At 38.6% G+C, this 20,425-nt stretch overlaps 1 pseudogene; it reads right to left on the reverse strand.

Moving 5' to 3' along the window:
- The window catches only part of LOC109052991, a 118,252-nt pseudogene that overhangs the window by 45,249 nt on the left and 52,578 nt on the right, over positions 1 to 20,425 (reverse strand).

Consider the following 20,425-nt stretch of genomic DNA (forward strand, 5'->3'; position numbering starts at 1 on the left):
CCCTTCTTCCTTTCATTGCAAAAACACTTGAACAAGCTGTATTCAACCAAGTCTCTACCTTTCTCACACAGAACAACCTCCTTGACAGCAACCAATCTGGCTTCAGAAGTGGACATTCAACTGAGACTGCCTTGCTCTCAGTTGTTGAAGCCCTAAAACTGGCAAGAGCGGAATCCAAATCTTCCATACTTATCTTGCTTGATCTATCTGCTGCTTTTGTTACATTATAGTCCTCCACGTCTGCTCCGTTCTCAAAACTCTGGCAATTTGATAATACCTAGAATATCAAAGTCAACTGCAGGCGGCAGATCCTTCTCCTATTTAGCGCCCAAACTCTGGAATAACCTACCTAACATTTTTCGGGAGGCAGACACACTCTTGCAGTTTAAATCTAGATTAAAGACCCATCTCTTTAACCTGGCTTACACATAACATACTAATACACTTCTAATATCCAAATCCGTTAAAGGATTTTTAGGCTGCATTAATTAGGTAAACCGGAACCGGGAACACTTCCCATAACACCCGATGTACTTGCTACATCGTTAGAAGAATGGCATCTACGCTCATATTAGTCTGTTTCTCTCCTATTCCGAGGTCACCGTAGCCACCAGATCCAGTCTGTATCCAAGTCAGAGGGTCACTGCAGTCACCCGGATCCAGTATGTATCCAGCCCAGATGGTGGATCAGCACCTAGAGAGGACCTCTACAGCCCTGAAAGACAGCGGAGACCAGAACTAGAGCCCCAGAGATAGATCCCCTGTAAAGACCTTGTCTCAGACGACCACCGGGACAAGACCACAGGAAACAGATGATTCTTCTGTACAATCTGACTTTGCTGCAGCCTGGAATTGAACTGCTGGTTTCGTCTGGTCAGAGGAGAACTGGCCCCCCAACTGAGCCTGGTTTCTCCCAAGGTTTTTTTTCTCCATTCTGTCACTGATGGAGTTTTGGTTCCTTGCCGCTGTCGCCTCTGGCTTGCTTAGTTGGGGACACTTCATTTACAGCGATATCGTTGACTTGATTGCAAATTATTGCACAGATACCATTTAAACTGAACTGAGCTGCATGATGACATCACTGAATTCATTGATGAACTGCCTTTAACTGTCATTTTGCATTATTGACACTTTACCTAATTAATGTTGTTCAGTTGCTTTGACGCAATCTTTTTTGTTTAAAGCGCTATATAAATAAAGATGACTTGACTTGACTTGACTTTTGACACGGTTAACCACCAGATCCTCCTGTCAACCCTACTGACAAAGGGCATCTCAGGAACCGCACTCCAGTCGTTTGAGTCTTACCTATCAGATAGCTCCTTCAAAGTAACTTGGAGAGGTGAGGTGTCTAAGTCGCAACATCTAACTACAGGGGTGCCTCAGGGCTCAGTTCTCGGACCACTTCTCTTCTCTGTCTACATGGCATCATTAGGTTCTGTCATTCAGAAACATGGCTTTTCATACCATTGCTGTGCTGATGACACTCAGCTCTACCTCTCATTCCATCCTGATGATCCATTGGTAGCTGCTCGCATCTCAGCTTGTCTAACAGACATTTCTTGCTGGATGAAGGACCATCACCTTCAACTCAACCTTGCCAAGACAGAACTGCTTGTGGTTCCAGCAAACCCATCGTTTCATCACAATTTCACCATCAAGTTAGGCACATCAACAATAACTCCTTCAAAAACAGCCAAAAACCTTGGAGTTATGATCGATGATCAGCTAACTTTCTCAGACCACATTGCAAAAACTGTCCAGTCCTGCAGATTTGCTTTATTCAACATTAAGAAGATCAGGCCCTTTCTTTCAGGACATGCTTCACAACTCCTTGTTCAAGCTCTTGTTCTGTCCAGGCTAAACTATTGCAACGCTCTCTTGGCAGGTCTTCCAGCCAGTTCTATCAAACCTTTACAATTAATCCAGAACGCGGCAGCAAGATTAATTTTTAATGAGCCGAAAAGAATACACGTCACACCTCTGTTTATAAATTTGCACTGGCTACCAATAGCTGCTCGCGTAAAATTCAAGGCATTGCTGTTTGCATACAAAACCACCATTGGCTCTGCACCCCTTTACCTAAATTCATTACTTCAGACTTATGTGCCTCTAGAATCTTGCTTTCTGCAAGTGAACGTCGCTTGATTGTGCCATCCCAAAGAAGCACAAAGTCACTTTTACGGACTTTTAAATTAAATGTTCCCTCCTGGTGGAATGATCTGCCCAACTCAATCCTTAGCCATCTTCAAGAATCGGCTTAAAACACATCTCTTCCATCTTTATTTGACCCTCTAACTTTTGCACTCACTATTCTAATTCTACTTGTCTAATTGCTACGTGTACTGCGTTAAAGCTAACTGAGACTTGTTATAGCACTTATATATCATTGCTCTTTTGTTGTTTTTGATTGCTTCCATTGTCCTCATTTGTAAGTCGCTTTGGATAAAAGCGTCTGCTAAATGACTAAATGTAAATGTAAATGTAAATGTAAACCATGCTTTCATGACACATGAGAACCAAATCAGAGAATATTAAAATGATCTTCATTTGTTTTCCAAAGAGGGACTGTTCCAAACATTTTTTGGGTGAACTAACCCTTTAAGGTTTTATTTGGTTTCCTAACCATAAATATGAGCAATAGCAATCAACAAACACCATTAATTGAATGGTAAAACTTTATTATAGGGACCAATTCTCACTATTAACTAGTTGCTTATTAACATACATATTACTAGCATATTGGCTGTTTATTAGTACTTATAAAGCACATATTAATGCTTTATTTTGTGTGAGCATATTTTAGATCCCTTAACTCAACCACATACCTAAACTTTACTAACCTTACTAACTGTTAAACCTTACTAACTATTAATACGCAGCGAATTAAGAGTTTATTGCGGTAAAATTCATAGTTAACAGTTAGTTAATAGAAAGAATTGGTCCCCAGGATAAAGTGTAACCAAACTACTGTAATTGTGAACTAACCCTTTAAGGTTTATTTGGTTTTCTAACCCTACACAAGCAATAGACCACTAATTAAATGAACTTAATGAACCACAAAATGAAAACATTTTCCGTTTTAACTAGATGTTGCAACTTCAGGAATCAGCTTTTGTGCATCAAATATTGAACTCAACAATATTCTCTCGACTTGCTGTGAATCGTCAGTCTTCTCTTAGGATGTTGTGTTCATTTATCTCTCTCCTCCTGCTCTCATTAGCAGCTTGTGTTTTGTGTGATCTGCGTTGTTTCTCGGGCCCTGTGGGACAAGAGTAACACTCATTCTGCCAGCGTTATGTTACACTGTGGCTGTTTTCTACCTGTTAACAAACTCCTGGATGAGTATGCGGTGAGAATAGCCCTGCCGGCGGATGTTGACGGTCTCTAGGATGCCGGTGTATTGCAGCTGAACCATCACAAGCTCCTTATTGAAGCACAGAGCCTGCTGGTCATCGGACGAAATGAGGCGTTCCCATCACCATCTTAGACAGCAGGTCCATGAGAGAGTACTACAATAGAAGACACACACACACACACATGTTAAGTTGTTAAGGGATGTATTAGGGATGTAGAATATGGTCATGCAGAATACGTGCTTTATAAACAGCCAACATGTTAATAACAGGCATGCTAATAAGCAACTAGATAAAAGTGAGAAATGGTCCCTATACTAAAGTGTTGCCTACAAAACTAATTGTACCTCATGTTAGTGGTTTGCTCTGTGTGACGCATCATTTCCATGGTGTCAACCTAAACACACACATAAACACACTTACTGTAGCTTAGTCCACATGCAGAAAATGTGCACATCACCAATAAACACATGTGTACACACACATACGATGGACACTACTATTCTGTTTTAGACTAAATGAACATGTAACCTTAGTGTATAACAGATGTTTACACAATCACACACAATTTCTTCAACTAGATAAAAAAAAAAAAATACACTAAAGAGAGATTTTTTAATGACAAAACAAGAACTATGGACTATAAATACAGTATTAGTCTAGGTAAACAACTAAAAGTAAAAGGCTTTAAAAAAGTCTCTCTAACACACTCTAATGGCAATTTGTAATCATAACTACTTTAAGATTTGGTGAACTGGTGGCTAATCTTTTATACATTTTGTATTGGGTGGAACTTTTTTCTGTACATACAAACTGCATCATACAAATTCATTCAAAAGTACCACTTTATAAAATAGTTATGTTTTCTAATGAGATCGGGTTGGTTTCACAGTTTTATCAACTATCACACTGGTAAAATCATAGATTATGAGGTTATTATTACAGAAATCTATATGTTTGTAGACAGTGGGAGTGTGTGTGTGTGTGTGTGTGTGTGTGTGTGTGTGTGTGTGTGTGTGTGTGTGTGTGAGTGTGAGAGAGAGACAGAGGTTTAGCTATGCATTTTGCAATACAGTTATTTTCCTGTTTTGTAAAGCTGCTGAGAAAAAAATCTGTATTGTAAAAAGTGCTATACAAATAAATGTGACTTGACTTCACAGCATATTAAATAACACTTTCCAATAAAGTCTTATTAGTTCAAATTAGTTCATGCATCAGCTAACATTAACTAACAATAAGCAATACTGTTACATAATTTTAAATCTTTGTTAATGCTAGTTGATGCAATACAACTGTTTATTGTCAGTTCAGTAAATAATAAAAACAAAAATTATAAATTATATTTAACTAAGATTAAGGAATGCTTTAGAAGTATTTCTGGTAATTCTTTATTTTGTTGCACATACAATAAATTATGCATAATTACATGCAAGTAACCCAAAGCCAAACCCAAATCCTAACCTCAACCTTATAGTAAGTACATGTAGTTAATTAATATTACTCAGTACTTAAATGTATAATTACACTGTAACAACAACACCTTAAAATAAAGTGTAAGCATATTGTTTATTGTTAGTTCATGTTATCTACAGTCTACTACTGTAGATGATGCCATTAATGACATTGATCAATGCATATTGATGTAAAGATTCAAAACAAGCACTTAAAACATCATGATCCAAGCACGAGGGGTTGAGTACTGCAGGGACGTGTTTTCATAATGAACTTCAGGCTTCCAGCTGTTCTTAACAAGAACAAGATATGATGTGTATAATAACAGACATCATGAATTTATCAAGGTGATACATAATTTAGAGCAGGTCTATACCAGCAAAGCATGTCTTCATATTCTATTTCATCTGCGTGTGCAGAGGCAGGTGTGTGTGATCTTTATGAGAAACTGAAGGGTTGGACATGAACCCTGAATGAGAGACAATCGAACTAACCCATTGTTTTAATAAGACATCTGTCCTACTTCTTGCTTACAAGCAGAACTCTGTAAAGCGTCTCATCTGTGACTGAAGCAGTTTAAAAGGACCTGCAATATTAACTGCAACCAATTAACTAGGTTCTGTGCGCCGCTGTCTAATTATATTTCTCTGATACAGCAGGTAGTCTGCAGGACTGTTTTAATCTTACACACAGAACAGAGGAAAAGGGAGAAATAATTATCTAGGGTTTTCCTTCATAAGAACAGCAACTCAGCACTGGAGTCAGGATACATTATCACAGTAAATCCAGCTTTATGAAGTCCTCAGTCTGTGCTAGACCTAAAGAGATGGAAACCTCACCTGGGGCTTTGCTATTACTAAAGGGCTTTTATAGTGTAAAAATCTCATTCGTATACTTTTGAAATACTTTTCAAAAATATTTATAGTGAAACGGCAAGTAACATTGAATTAAACATGAAATATCAAAACATTAATAAAAATTCATTTTTCAGAAGTTGCAAATAAAACACATTTACATTTTACAAAAAAAAAAAGTGTTTTGTTTTTTTTTTCATTTAAATTTTCATGTTTATTCAATATGTTGCTAGCCATTTCCTTATAATTATTTGTGAAATTTGCTAGAAATTTCTGAGTGAAAATTGTTTAGAGGATATATATATATATATTAGGTAAAACATTGTTTATATATATATGTTCAGGACAACATTTCTAATGCTAGTCAGTGGCAGGTGGAATTAGGGGATGGATCTCAATTTACAGATTTGAATGGACAAAAAAAGTTGTATTGCACGTAAGAGCAATCAATATTTTTGTTCCACTTTCCTATAGAAGAGATTCTACAAACTTTAATGCCTATCTACTAAAAGTACTTTTTGTATTTTTTTTAGATATACATTAACCGCCTTAGATGTTTTAAATCTAAAAGAAATGAACAAAAATATATAAAATTCCAGTTTTGATTGCTTGGGATTGTTAGGATCAGAGAGAGGGTGGAAAATAGATATTAAAAACTAAATTATGACTGTTTTTGGTGCAATAAAAAAAAAAAAACATAATTAGCACTATAAGTGGACTTTAAATAGAATAAAATATATAGGATGTGGCTCCCTTTAAAGTTGCTTCTCAAATTAAATAGATTTATAGTCTAATAAATAAAGGATATTCTAAGTTTTGTTCCATTAGCTCACAGATTAAATCAAATCAGAAAGAGAAAATAAAGTAGTGAAAATTGCATTAGAATTTTGTAATATAACTACATTTTCTAACATAGGCTAAAGAATATTAAGACAGATATAAAGAGATTCTTACTTTTAGCATGTATTTTGGAGACTGAGAGGAGAGAGGATAGTTCAGATAGATAAAATGTGCAGGAGAGTGAAAAACAGAGGTATTTTACAATGAAAAGTATGCAAAAAGAAGTTCAGAGGTTCTGGAGCAAATACACTGGTATAATAATAACATCATGAGCTTCACCAGTTGTAATATATTTAGTCAGAATTTGTAGCTGATGCAAAAGTATTTTTCATGTGGCTGATGAAGTAACTGGTAGTGGCCCATACAGTAACTTATAAAATTATATAAAAAGCTGACATCTAAGGTAAATGAATAAGTTCACATCAAATCTGCACCTTTACTGAACAGATAAAATTTTTAAAAATCAGAAAAGAAATGGAATGATAATTCATGTTTATTTTCATCTGAAACGAACATAAAAATGAATGACATTTTTGTGATGACTGTGTGAGTGTAAAGAAGACAGCACAGACCTTATTTCTCCCGCTGCTGAGCTTTTCGAGGCAGAGATCTGGATGCTGCTGTCACTCTTGCCCTGGATGTGGCCAGGTTACCTGCTCAGCGGAAGAAGAAAAACAGATCACTGACACATCAATCTTCCCTCTCTGAGGCACAAATTAATAAAACAACATAGTAATGTAGTGCTCTGAGCTTGCAACCCAAAGAATGCATGTTTGAACCCTGGAGGAGACCAGCCAAAAGACTAGTCTAGACTATAAATACAAAGACCACAATCTTGATCCTAAATGCCAGATGCTCTACCCTTAGGAACAGTGTCTGCAAAAAATACCACAGATATAGCCAGCTATCAAACTCTTATAGCTTTCAAAATCAATGCAACATTTTGAATTTCTGTCGTTCTTTCTTTTTTCTTTTTTTTTTGATGGTACTTGTAGTGTACTTCAAATACTATTTAAAAATAAATTTACTTGCATATATATATATATATATATATATATATATATATATATATATATATATATATGGGGCACTTTAAAACTTTATTTTACTTTAAAATACTTTTTAAATCATTATGTTTTAAGAATCTTTTTTTCACGCTATAAAGAAGTATTTTTAACTGTAGTGTGTTATATGACATTACATTTAAAGTTAATACATTTTTACCAAATTGCACCATCATTAAAAATGTGTAATTACAAATATATTAATAGCGTTAAATCATATTTTAGTTTACTATAAATGCATATAAATGCAGTACATTTGGCAGTACACTTTTAATATATTTCAGAAACAACAGAAGTAATTATGAAATTACATATAAAGATATATGTAAGTCCTACTTAAAAAAGTCAAACAGCACTCTAATGTTCAGCTAACTGCATTTAATAAAATGCAATTATTTTATATAATTATAAATAACATGCCAGTGTCCAAAAACATTACATTCAGTTTGCACTTCTGTATTATTTCTATGATATGTTTTTTATAGTGTAATGTTAAAGTGCATTTTGACAATATTAAATAACATTAATAAAATTGACAAATGACACACTTAAACTTTCTTTGTTATAATGGCTCATTGTAATAAAATATAGCCCTTGAAACACAAGAGTTTCTACTTTTCTGGGCTAGAGTGCAACCATGACCTTCATTTACCCTCTAACTGAACTACATCAGTGTTTTATGATGTAATATGGAGAAATAGAATACAACTCTTATTTAAGGCAAAACCCCTTTAACAGACAGCCTCAATGAAGCCCGTGTTGTGACCGTGTGACCTATGCACTGTCTAATATCCAGTGCCGAGAGCGTTCAGGATCAGAGTGAGCCGTCACTGTTTCTCATCTCTCTTTCTCTCTGTCGTTAATACACTCTCTCTTTCTGCTTCCTCTTCCTTAAACACACACATACACACACACACACACACACACACACACACACACACACACACACACACACACACACACACGTCTTCGGGATATAAAACCCCACTGTTGCATATGCAGCACCGTCTGAGCTTTTCAAAAGTTTCTGCACAAGATGTCCAAATGTTTTCCCTGGCTGGGTCTTCAGAGACTAAACTCTGATTAATGGTACTGAAGGAGCCTTTGAAGCCGGATTGGTGACATCAAAGTGCTAATCCATGGGTGGCAGGAGTTTTATAATGAGTGGGAAGCATTTTAGCACGTTTCAAAGGCTCCGGCGCATGAATAAACAATGGCAGCGCAGATGTGCCACACACCTTTAGAAAAATACCCACCGCAGAAACGCCAAGCTGAGCACAACTGTGTGTGCGTAAGTCTGAAGGAATCTAGGGAGATGAAACATCTGTTGTTCTTGTAGTCTGCGCCCCAGTAATACACCAGATGACAGATTAGAGTGAGTCACAGACTCAAACAAACAAACAATAAGTCAAGAAAACAATTATCGTTCTTCTTTCCATCGCCACGCTGGTTTCGTAATGACCGTCTCGTGTGAATGAACGTGCGTGGTTCCCAGTGTTCAGAGCAGATCACGTTTAATTGCTCTATTTGTCAGGGATTAATTGAGTTGTTTCAGATCTAACTATAGCTCAGGAATCCCATGCTCCTGCCAATGAGATTACACGTGTAGGCTGCTGCTGGTAAATGTTGTTCTGGTTTTGGTTGCTTGTGGTAGATCTGCTAGATAGGCCATGTGTGGCTCTTTTCCACTGACGGGTGCTGGCTCTGGAGCCGGTGCTCAATCTTATCCTGAGCATTTACAAAATCCACTGGTCTTAAACCAGCATCCAAAAATCTGTCTACACAGCAATAAACTCGTGCTATTTTTATTTATTTTCTTTTTTAATGATGCACAGCTATTCCTGCTAGATTATTTTTCCTGTTCAGTTAAAATAAAATAATTTTTGTGAAAACCATAAGATAGTATTGATTGGCATAAATGTGATGAACCATATATTTGCTTAAATTAATTGTAAATTATATGAAAAGCAGCTTGGCATAAAGACGCTGAATCGATTTATTTGGATGTTAAAATAAATTCATTCTGCGATACAAAATGTTTGTTTGCTTACAGTAAATTGTAAACATTAAATTATATTTTAGTTGACTACAAATGCTTGTCAGTATGTTTGACAGTGCACTTTAAATATAAAGTAATTATGAAATTACATATAAAGAAAAACTTAAGACCTACTTAAAAGCATCCAACATCATAATGCATTTTTTTTTTTATTTAATTTTAAATAACGTGCCAGTGTCCAAAAACATTACATTCAGCTATTATTTCTGTAATAAGTGCTGTTTTTTTTTAAAGTGAAATGTTGAAAAGTGCATCTTGACAATATTAAATAACTAATAAAACTGACAAACGACAATAAAACGTGCTGACGCAGCGCTTTACAACGCTTTTATTAATGCACGTATGGCTGGATATGATGGTTTTTACTTTCCAACATTTTAAATATTTGTATTTTTCTCATCCACTTGGGTTATATGGGTTACTCTCTTATGTTTGCTTTGCGTGGTTTTTGACGTGTCAACATTTGGTAACCCATTAATTTCCATATTAAGGAAGCAATGTAATGGAAGTAGCAACAGATTTTTTTCTTCCACATTGTGATGTACACCGAAGTAAGGCAGATTATTGATTAAGAAAGCATGTAGGGCAGGACTTGGATCTATCCATTGGTTGTTGATAGGATGGAGGCATCTAAATGAGAGCTTGCTCTAGATTAAAGAAAGAGGTGGAGTTTATGTGGACTAAATGACTGGATAAGTCTTGCATACATCACCAGAGGAAAGTCTGGCACTTTACCATAAGATGAGTAATAACATGCATTTAGAAACCAGATGATTTTTTGACAAAAACGTTTTTCCTCCATGATGAAGAGAAGTGTGTTCATTTCACTGTCCAATTTGACAAAAGATTTTGACTTCTTGGAAACATGTGTTACTCTAAATAGTGTGAAATAATCTCAAAACAGTTGTTCACACATCTCTAAATGATAAAATAATAGTTATTTTACAGATGGGGGGTGGCTTAAAGAGATACTGTTACTGAAATCATTGCAGATATAGTTGAGTCTTGGGTACTGCTGGTCTAATTGCAGCTATATTCTGTTTGTCAGGTCAACCTACTAAACACAAATTACTGTAGAATAACTTCTGTTTCTCTCTGCCTATCATTTTTTTCCCCTTACAGCTCTCTTTCTCTTTCTGCTCCTGTCTGTCTGTCTGTCTGAGACTCTCCCATCCTCCCTCTCTCTCATCTCCGAGTGTAGATTATTAAAGGACATTTGTCAAAATGAATTAGTGCGAGTGGAACAAGCATGCAATGCATAAGTGCAATTTTCACGCTTTTCACACAGACATCATGGTCTGACGAAGGGGATCTACCCTGAAGTCAGCTTATAACGCACCTACGCACACTGACACACACATACAGTATCTCTGTCCTACACACACATATGCAAACACACACAGAGTGGAGCATTGCCTCTGTATGCATGTATTTATTCACATAATGACTTCTTGATGTTTTGACTCCCACATAGCAGTTCATGATACGTCCATATTGAAACATGAATCTGCAAACCCCCCAGTACTGAGTGTTCGACAAATATGGGGTTTTCAATGGTTGATTTCTAAATTAAAACCCCCAACTCTTTAAATTAACTCTGTAAGCTTAACCCTGAAGCACATCATTATTTCTACCCTGTCACAGTATTTTTTTTTATTTTTTTTATATGATTTGAATAGATAATTGAGGAAAGTCTAGTAGAATCACTCAGTTTGTGTGCCTTGTAATAAACCACATATTCTGAATGAAAATTTAATAACCCAGGACATTTCTCTTTCATGTTTAATGCAAACTCATCAATGTTGGTCGCATTTTGTACCTATACCTCAGAAAGTACTGAGTAGCATAAGTAAACTACGTGGGTTCAGGTTAGGTTTGGAAGTAGGTTTAGGTTTAGTCCCTAGTTATTTCCCAGTTATTGTAATTACTAAAATGAGTAGTATATATATACAAACTGCTTCTAATATTAGCTTTGGGGGAGCCAAATCTTTTTTTTTTTTTTATTATTATTATTATTATTATTATTATTATTATTATTATTATTATTATTATTTTACAATTACTTCATTTAAAATGTGAAAAAAAACAACAAAAGCATTTCTGAACAGCAATCCATTTCTACCGAAAGAACGCAGGATCCAAGAGAGAGGTCAGGACACAATGAAAGGAAATTGAGTGTGTGTGTGTGTGTGTGTGTGTGTGTGTGTGTGTGTGTGTGTGTGTGTGTGTGTGTGTGTGTGTGTGTGTGTGTGTGTGTGTGTGTGTGTGTGTGTGTGCTCATTCTTCCCATCAGGTCAATCTGTCTGTTCAGTCACAGGCCTGTGAAAAAGGATGACACCCAGCATCTCTCCTCACATGTGCTTCTGACACAAGCTGCTGAACGGGAGACAGGGAAAAAAGAGAAAGAAAGCCCTGTGCATTCACTTTGAAAATTAAGCCCAGCAAGATTCTCCCAGAGAACAGCGGCCCAAGCTGCCACTTGTGTTGCCTTACTATTGACCAGAATAGTCAATGTGCCCTGGATTATAAAGCAATCCCTGCTTCAGTATGACACCTTTCATCCCAGCGTATGCGTGTGAAGCCCAGGAACGAGCTGTCGGCACAGGGGACAATCAAAGTTGTCAGACAGCAGTCTACACGAGCTGACTTCTGCTGAGGAAAGCGCCTTCGTATCTCCTGGCTTTTCCTTATACATCATCTCTTATTCAGATGCTCTCTGCTCTTTTAAATAAATATGAAATGTGCTCAAAACTTGGCTCGTAAAGCAGGCAAATGTGATTGTTCCAGTCCGAGATACCCTGCCACCATCTCCCCTCTCCGTTCAGCGCTTGACCAGAGGCGGTTTGAGCCGTCCGTTTGAGAGTCATGTTAGTTCTGTCCACTGTAAAGGGCTATGGCTTCTTGTATGTGGATCGCTTTAATCAGGAGATAGTCTGCTGGGCAGGTTTGGTGTGACTAAGAACCAATGTCACAGTGGGAAAAGCAGCAAGGGATTTTGTCGACGTAACACAGCGCTGCCCGAGGTCAAGCTGAAGTTAAAAAGTGGTTCTCCTATTTGAAAGATTGTAATACTTGTGAGAATACAGCACTGAATAGGATGATTGATCTACATTAGGATCTTCTACACTGAATACAATCAATACAAAGTGAGTACTGAAAATAAAACCTCTGATATACTCTTTTTTTTCTTAATTTAGGGGTATAAAAGGATATCAAAATGTCAAATTTACGTCCAAATTTACATTTCGCAGCAAAACATTGCCCAGAACATCACATTCCCTCCCATGCATCCCAGTGCCATCACTTCCCCAATGGTGCACTCATACATGACCGTCCAAGTGATGTAAAAGAAAACGGGACTCATCGGACCAGGCCACATTCTTCCGAAGTCCAGTTCCAATGGTAGCATGCCTATTGTAGGTGCTTTTGATGGTGAAAGGCACTCTCATTGGGCCCACATACAAAGGAGTGTAATGCATTGTGTGTTGTGAAACATTCCTCCCATAACCATCATTACCTGTGCCACAGTAGACCTTCTGTTGGTCCGGACCAGGCGGAATAGCCTTTGTTGCCCTCATGCATTGATGAGCCTTGGGCACCCAACACCCTGTCTTTGGTTTGTTAGTTGTTCCTCCTCAGACTGCCATGCCATTTCAGAGACATTCTGATACCTTCCCATAGCACTTGGGCCTTGACAAAGTCACTCAGATCTTTATTTCCACCAGTTTCTCTGGCATCCAAGATGCTGATTGTTTGCTTACCGTCTAATCTACCCAGACCTTAAAGGGGTCACGAACTGAGAAATAAAATTTTCCTTGATCTTTTGACATATAACAGGTCAGTATACTATAAAAACAACCTGTACGTTTCAGAACTCAAAACTTTCTCATTAGTTTAAAAATGGCTTTTATTGAAACCAAGTTCAGAAAACGACTTGTTTTGGAATGTGCTACTTTATGACATAATAGTGCAGTTAAAGCACTGCAGGAGAAGATCAACGCCTGCTCTGCCTCTTTAGCTGTGTCCACTGATATGTACTTGTAGTAGAAGAGGAAATAATAGAGAGACGTAAACACAGGATTACAGGATTATTGGTTAAAATTAACTGAGACGATATCTGTTTTTTTTTTTTTATTTTTTTTTATTTTTTTTTTTTCATGGGTACTCAGAAGTGGGAGTTTTGATATTATAATAGGTTCTGTTGTCTATGGTCAAGTTGCACCACTCGCATCATCACCTGATCATGTCAGTGAAACACTGTTTGTTTGTTTGCTTTACTACAGATTAATTTTTAAACAAGACAGTATGATGCAGGCTTTTTAGAAAGACTGAAAGTAAAAGATGATGCAGTCGGGGCTAAAATCGTACATTGCTAACTTGGCATAAACATGTTTTTACACGTTCCAGACTGTTTGATATATACTAAGTAGGCTATTATAAGTTTTTAACCCAAATGGCCCATGTTGTTTTCAGAGTGCATCACATCAGCGTCCATCTACTTTTTTAATAAGCAAAACTATTAGCCATAGGCGGAGCGTGTGTAAGGCAAGGCTTAACCTTCCCCAGGCCACAGGGACTTGGGGCAAAAATGCCACTAAATAGGACAAAAATGCCCCTCCACAAACAAATTAAATATATTGCGTCTATTGCTAACGAAGTGAAAATGAATAGACAGTGTCCATTGTGGCATTAAATTAAGATCTGCTCATGTTGCACTGCATTTCATTTTAGGCGTTTATCAATGAATGGGCCAATATGCGTCACCTGCCTGAACATGCTTCATTGTTTTTTGATAGCCTACCTTTGTTATCACAATCAACACTGCAATGTGAAAATAGTGTTTTAAAATGTATACATTTCAAAAAGCTCAGTTTTCACAGGACAAAAATGCCATCCCAGTGTGGACGAAAGGCCAAAATGATGCTTTTCAAATATATGGATTAATTTGGAAATAGTCTGAACTAAAACACAGTGCTATACTGTACATAAATGAGGAAGTAAATAAGACACAGGTGACCAAACTGAGTAACATAAACAGGAAACTAAACAAGAAAAAACATGAGTACACAAGTACAAGAATATCATAATAAGAGTCTTTGGAAGGCAAAATAACGGAAAATATGTGAAATGGAAAAAATAATGTCATACAGGTTTAGAACAACAAAAGAGTAAAAAAAAAAAAAAAAAAAAAAAATATATATATATATATATATATATATATATATATATATATATATATATATATATATATATGATTGTGTGTTATTTTTATTTTTGGGTAAGCTATCTCTTTAATGGTACTAAGGCTGAATCAGAACAACCTGAGAATTTTTTTTTTTGTTTGGCATGATTTAAACAAAATGCTCTGCATGTTTCACTGGAATTAATCTAGTACAAAGAAGAGTTTTCTTATACAACTGCACAAATCTAATCACATTCAGACCTCACTAAGTTTAGACATGTAAATGTCATTAGCCAGTCTGACTCAACTCATAACGGTCCCTATGTACAAACTGCTGAACGATCCATTCTGAACACTGCAATTTCCTATACAGCAAAAACAGCATCAGTTCCTCCCCAGAGACCTCGAGAGCCACCGTCTCTTCTGACAGTATCCAGAACAGCATACGGTTCTGTTCTAGTGCACAGATGTTCTATGCAAATCCGCTGAAAGGCCACACAGAGGAGCATATACATGCAGTGTGGCCACAGCCCTGCAGTAGAAAAGCCCCATGGAGTCTTCTAGAACAGGGCCAAACCAAACACCTCCAACCCCCAAATCCACACAAGAGCTCTGGTTTTAGGGGAATTTGTTCATGCAAATATAATCCATTTCCTCTGACAAAACAGCACCACATGGACTTCAGGCCGACCCCAGACCCAAACCAGAGGTCTGAACTCTGAGCACGGCCTTCTAATGGGCGCCAGTGTTTATTCTGCCATTTCAAAGGTTTGAAGAAACATCTAACCTCTGTGCAACTTCTTACAATGCTAAATCCTAATATAACATTACTGTTACATTTCTTATAATAACACTGAGCAGTTCATGCCCCTCAGTCTCTGAGTTACAGATTTTCCTGAAACTTTATTCGTCCTAAAAATCTGAGTAACTTATAGGCCCCCTTTCACACTGCGATTCCGGAAAATACATGGGTAATGTGTCCCAGCAACTGTTCCAGGGTCACTAGATTTTGCCCCTTTCACACTGCCAGTGATTTCCCGGAATCTGTGCGTGCGTGCACACACAAGCCGTAAAGGTCCCGTAATGACACACGACATCAGGATGACGTGTAATGCACGAGTTGAAAATGCTAGGCACGTTAACTTTCACTTAAGCTGGCGAACGATCTCAACTTCAGCGCAGATAATGAGGAGCGAACTGATCTCTGTTTCATTACAGTTTAAACATTTTTTTCGTCGCAAACGTTGATCTGCCTTCAAAACACCTGGTAAAAGAGTCGCATGATAACATACGTCATCACTACGACACACCCTTTACGGTATTGGTTCTGGCTTTTGTTCACACAGAGCTCGTCCCAGGACTGAACCCGGCGATGTTACTAGGTCCCCAACCTGGGATCGATCCCGGAATCAATCCCCGGATGTGTTTGCCTTCACACAGAAGGCCACTATGTAGTGTGAAAGGGGCTTATGTTTCACCTTGGGCTAAGGGCAATTTTAATTATGTTTTACACATGAAAGGGTGCTAGGATGTCTTTTAAAAGTGCTTTTAATGTCTTTAATACTACATTTGAATGTTTCTGAAGGGCTAACCTTGAATTTCTATCCCAAATGTATAAAGTGTAAAGAAACCACACTGCTGTTAGTTTCAGATGGAAGTGCATAAAAATATATCACTTTAGACAACCAGACAACAACTTTAGACAAACAGTTTATGTGGGGCTATTATTCCATTGTGTGAAAAATAAGCACACTTTAGCATACTTAAAAGTAGCACTTTTTTAATGAAAATAATAAACTTAAATAGGAAGTCAGTTCTCTGGCATTTAAGTGCATGTAATTTTTAATTAAATGAACATGTATTATACTTTAAATTTATACTTAATGCTATAAGCATTTTTTGTTTGTTTGTTTGTTTGTTTGAAATGGGTATTTCATGTATATATATATATGAAATACACTTTCATGACAATGTTTCTTGAAATACTTAACTAAGTGCACTTTTAAATTGTGCAATGTCAGAGGTTTTACTCATTGTTTTATTAATCTATTGTTGTGTTTTAAAAAGTAAACTTACATATTTAATGTGTTGCTTAACATAATAAAGCACATGTAACGTACATTATCATTATTTTAACTGTAGTGTGTTATTTGATATTACATTTAAAGTGAATATATTTTAAATCTTATTTAAATGCTGTGTCGAGCGACAGAGAAGGACAGCAGTTTGTAAGTGTTTTTGCCTCGTTTTGTCATTAGACTACTGCGTGATCATCGTTGCTAGGGAAACTTTGCTTTAATTACTGTGTGTCTTACCCTGGTAAATACGTGTGAATTGTGGCGTTTGGTTTTGCGTTTGCCTATCGCGGGACTGGACAGTTTCGGTCTGCTAAATAGGGAGGCGTGACAAAAGCCAGTAAGCCGGTAAAAAGTACTTAAAGAGCTGTTCTGTAAGCGCTTGTCAGAAGAAACAGTCGAGCGACAGAGAAAGACAGCAGTTTGTAAGTGTTTTTGCCTCGTTTTGTCATTAGACTACTGCGTGATCATCGTTGCTAGGGAAACTTTGCTTTAATTACTGTGTGTCTTACCCTGGTAAATACGTGTGAATTGTGGCGTTTGGTTTTTGCGTTTGCCTATCGCGGGACTGGACAGTTTCGGTCTGCTAAATAGGGAGGCGTGACAAGCTGACTTCAATCACAGGTAATCAGGCAAATATATACGTGGTAGGTGTCACCGCGGCAGCGGTCGCGGCAGCCCTCGTGTGAAGCCTCCTCGTGTGAAGACCGACGAGTGTAAAGACCATCGACTCTACCTGCGCGACTCCACCGAGCAAGGACATTGACAGGGCACTTGAGTATTGCTTTTTCTCCCCTTCAATTTTTGTAAAGCTCCTCCTCAAATACTTATTTTGGTCACTTGTAGTCACTATGTGCTTTCAGATCTCTACTATCACTACTAACACTCGGAGAGCACGCTATGTACGTCGAAGGAAGGCCTGCCTGACAAATCTAAGGCCTGTCTCTCTGACCTCTACTCCAACGCTCTCTATTCCACTTGGTCTCTGGAACTGCCAGTCCGCTGTTAACAAAGCAGACTTCATTTCTTCTATTGCTACTCATTCTGGTCTCAGCCTCATGGCACTGACTGAGACCTGGATCAAACCTGAGGACACTGCCACTCCCGCAGCCCTCTCCTCTCATTTCACTTGTTCCCACACCCCTCGTACGACTGGGAGGGGTGGAGGTACTGGTCTCCTTATATCGAAAGATTGGAAATTTGATCTTCAACCACCACCTACAGGTAACGTTTCATTTGAATCACATGCTGTTACTGTAACCCACCCTTTTAAAATCCACTTTGTGGTCATTTATCGTCCCCCAGGTCAATTGGGAAACTTCTTGGAGGAGTTGGACGTGCTGCTATCAAACTATCCTGAAGATGGTACTCCTCTGGTACTGCTTGGCGACTTCAACATCCACCTAGATAAACCCCAGGCTGCTGACTTCAACACTCTGCTCGCCTCATTTGATCTCAAGCGAGTCTCTACTACAGAGACTCACAAATCGGGCAACCAACTGGACCTCATCTACACGCGCTGTTGCTCAGTGGACAACACTTTAGTTACTCCACTGCACACCTCAGACCACTTCCTCATTACTGCTAATCTAGCACTTACACCTGAAGCGGCACACGCTCCAACGCGGGTCACCTTTCGACAGAACCTACGCTCACTCTCTCCATTTCGCCTATCCTCTGTGGTTGCATCCTCACTTTCTTCACTCTCGCAGTTTTCAGCTCTGGACACGAACAGTGCTACGGACACTTTTTGTTCCACTCTGACCTCTTGCTTGGACAACTTTTGGCCACTGTCGTCTAGACCAGCACGCACCACCCCATCTGCCCCTTGGCTGTCCGATGTACTCCGTGAACATCGCTCTAAACTCAGGGCTGCAGAGAGGAAATGGCTTAAATCAAGAAACTCTACCGACCTCAGTGTGTATCAGTCTCTCCTCTCTTCCTTCTCTGCAAACGTCTTCACTGCTAAAGCATCATATTACCACGACAAGATTAACAACTGTTGTGACGCTCGGACACTCTTCAAAACCTTCTCTTCTCTTCTTAATCCGCCTCCACCTCCTCCTCAATCGACTCTTACAGCTGATGACTTTGCAGTTTTCTTCACGAATAAGACAAGAACCATCAGTGACCAATTCTCCACACCGCAGACTGAGGATAACTTCACAACGACTAATGCTCACTCGTTCTCCTCCTTCTCTCCACTCTCAGAGACGGACGTTTCCAAACTTATCCTGTCCAGTCATCCTACTACTTGCCCACTGGATCCGATCCCCACTCACCTCCTTCAAGCGATTTCTTCTTCAGTCATACCTTCACTTACTCACATTATCAACTCCTCTCTTCACTCTGGAACATTTCCCTCAGCATTTAAGCAGGCTCGGGTAAGCCCACTGCTGAAGAAACCATCTCTAAATCCAGCACTTCTAGAAAACTACAGACCGGTATCCCTTCTTCCATTCATTGCAAAGACACTCGAACGAGCTGTGTTCAACCAGCTTTCTATGTTTCTTGTACAGAACAACCTCCTGGACAGCAACCAATCTGGCTTCAAAAGTGGCCACTCAACTGAGACTGCCCTGCTCTCGGTTACTGAAGCCCTGCGACTGGCAAGAGCAGCTTCAAAATCCTCAGTTCTCATTTTGCTGGACTTGTCTGCTGCTTTTGACACTGTTAATCACCAGATTCTCCTGTCCACCCTCAGAAAGATGGGCATCTCTGGAACCGCTCTCCAGTGGCTTAACTCCTACCTTTCTGATAGATCCTTCATGGTGTCTTGGAGGGGTGAAGTTTCTAAGTCACAACAACTTGCTACTGGGGTTCCTCAAGGCTCAGTACTTGGACCGCTTCTCTTCTCCATCTACATGACGTCATTAGGATCTGTCATTCAGAAGCATGGCTTTTCCTATCACTGCTATGCTGATGACACTCAACTCTACTTCTCATTCCAACCAGATGACGCGACGGTAGTTGCTCGCATTTCAGCCTGTCTAAGTGACATTTCTAGCTGGATGAATGACCATCACCTTCAGCTCAACCTTACTAAGACTGAACTGCTGGTGGTTCCAGCTAACCCATCGTTTCATCACAACTTCTCTATACAGCTGGGTTCGTCAACCATAACTCCTTCCAGGACAGCCAGAAACCTAGGAGTTGTGATGGATCATCAGTTAAGCTTCACAGACCATATTGCTACAACGACCCGGTCCTGCAGATTTGCCTTGTACAACATTAGGAAGATTAGACCCTTCCTGTCAGAGCAAGCCACCCAACTTCTTGTCCAAGCTCTTGTTCTCTCCAGACTGGACTATTGTAGTGCTATTCTGGCGGGCCTTCCTGCATGTACTATCAAGCCTCTACAACTGATCCAGAATGCAGCAGTGAGGGTTGTCTTCAATGAGCCAAAAACAGCTCATGTGACTCCTCTCCTCATCAGGTTACACTGGCTACCAGTAGCCGCTCGCATCAAATTCAAGGTACTGATGCTTGCCTACAAGACGACCACTGGCACAGCGCCAACATACCTAAACTCACTAGTTCAGT

This window comes from Cyprinus carpio, chromosome B9 (genome assembly GCF_018340385.1).
Source record: "Cyprinus carpio isolate SPL01 chromosome B9, ASM1834038v1, whole genome shotgun sequence".
Lineage (NCBI taxonomy): Eukaryota > Metazoa > Chordata > Actinopteri > Cypriniformes > Cyprinidae > Cyprinus > Cyprinus carpio.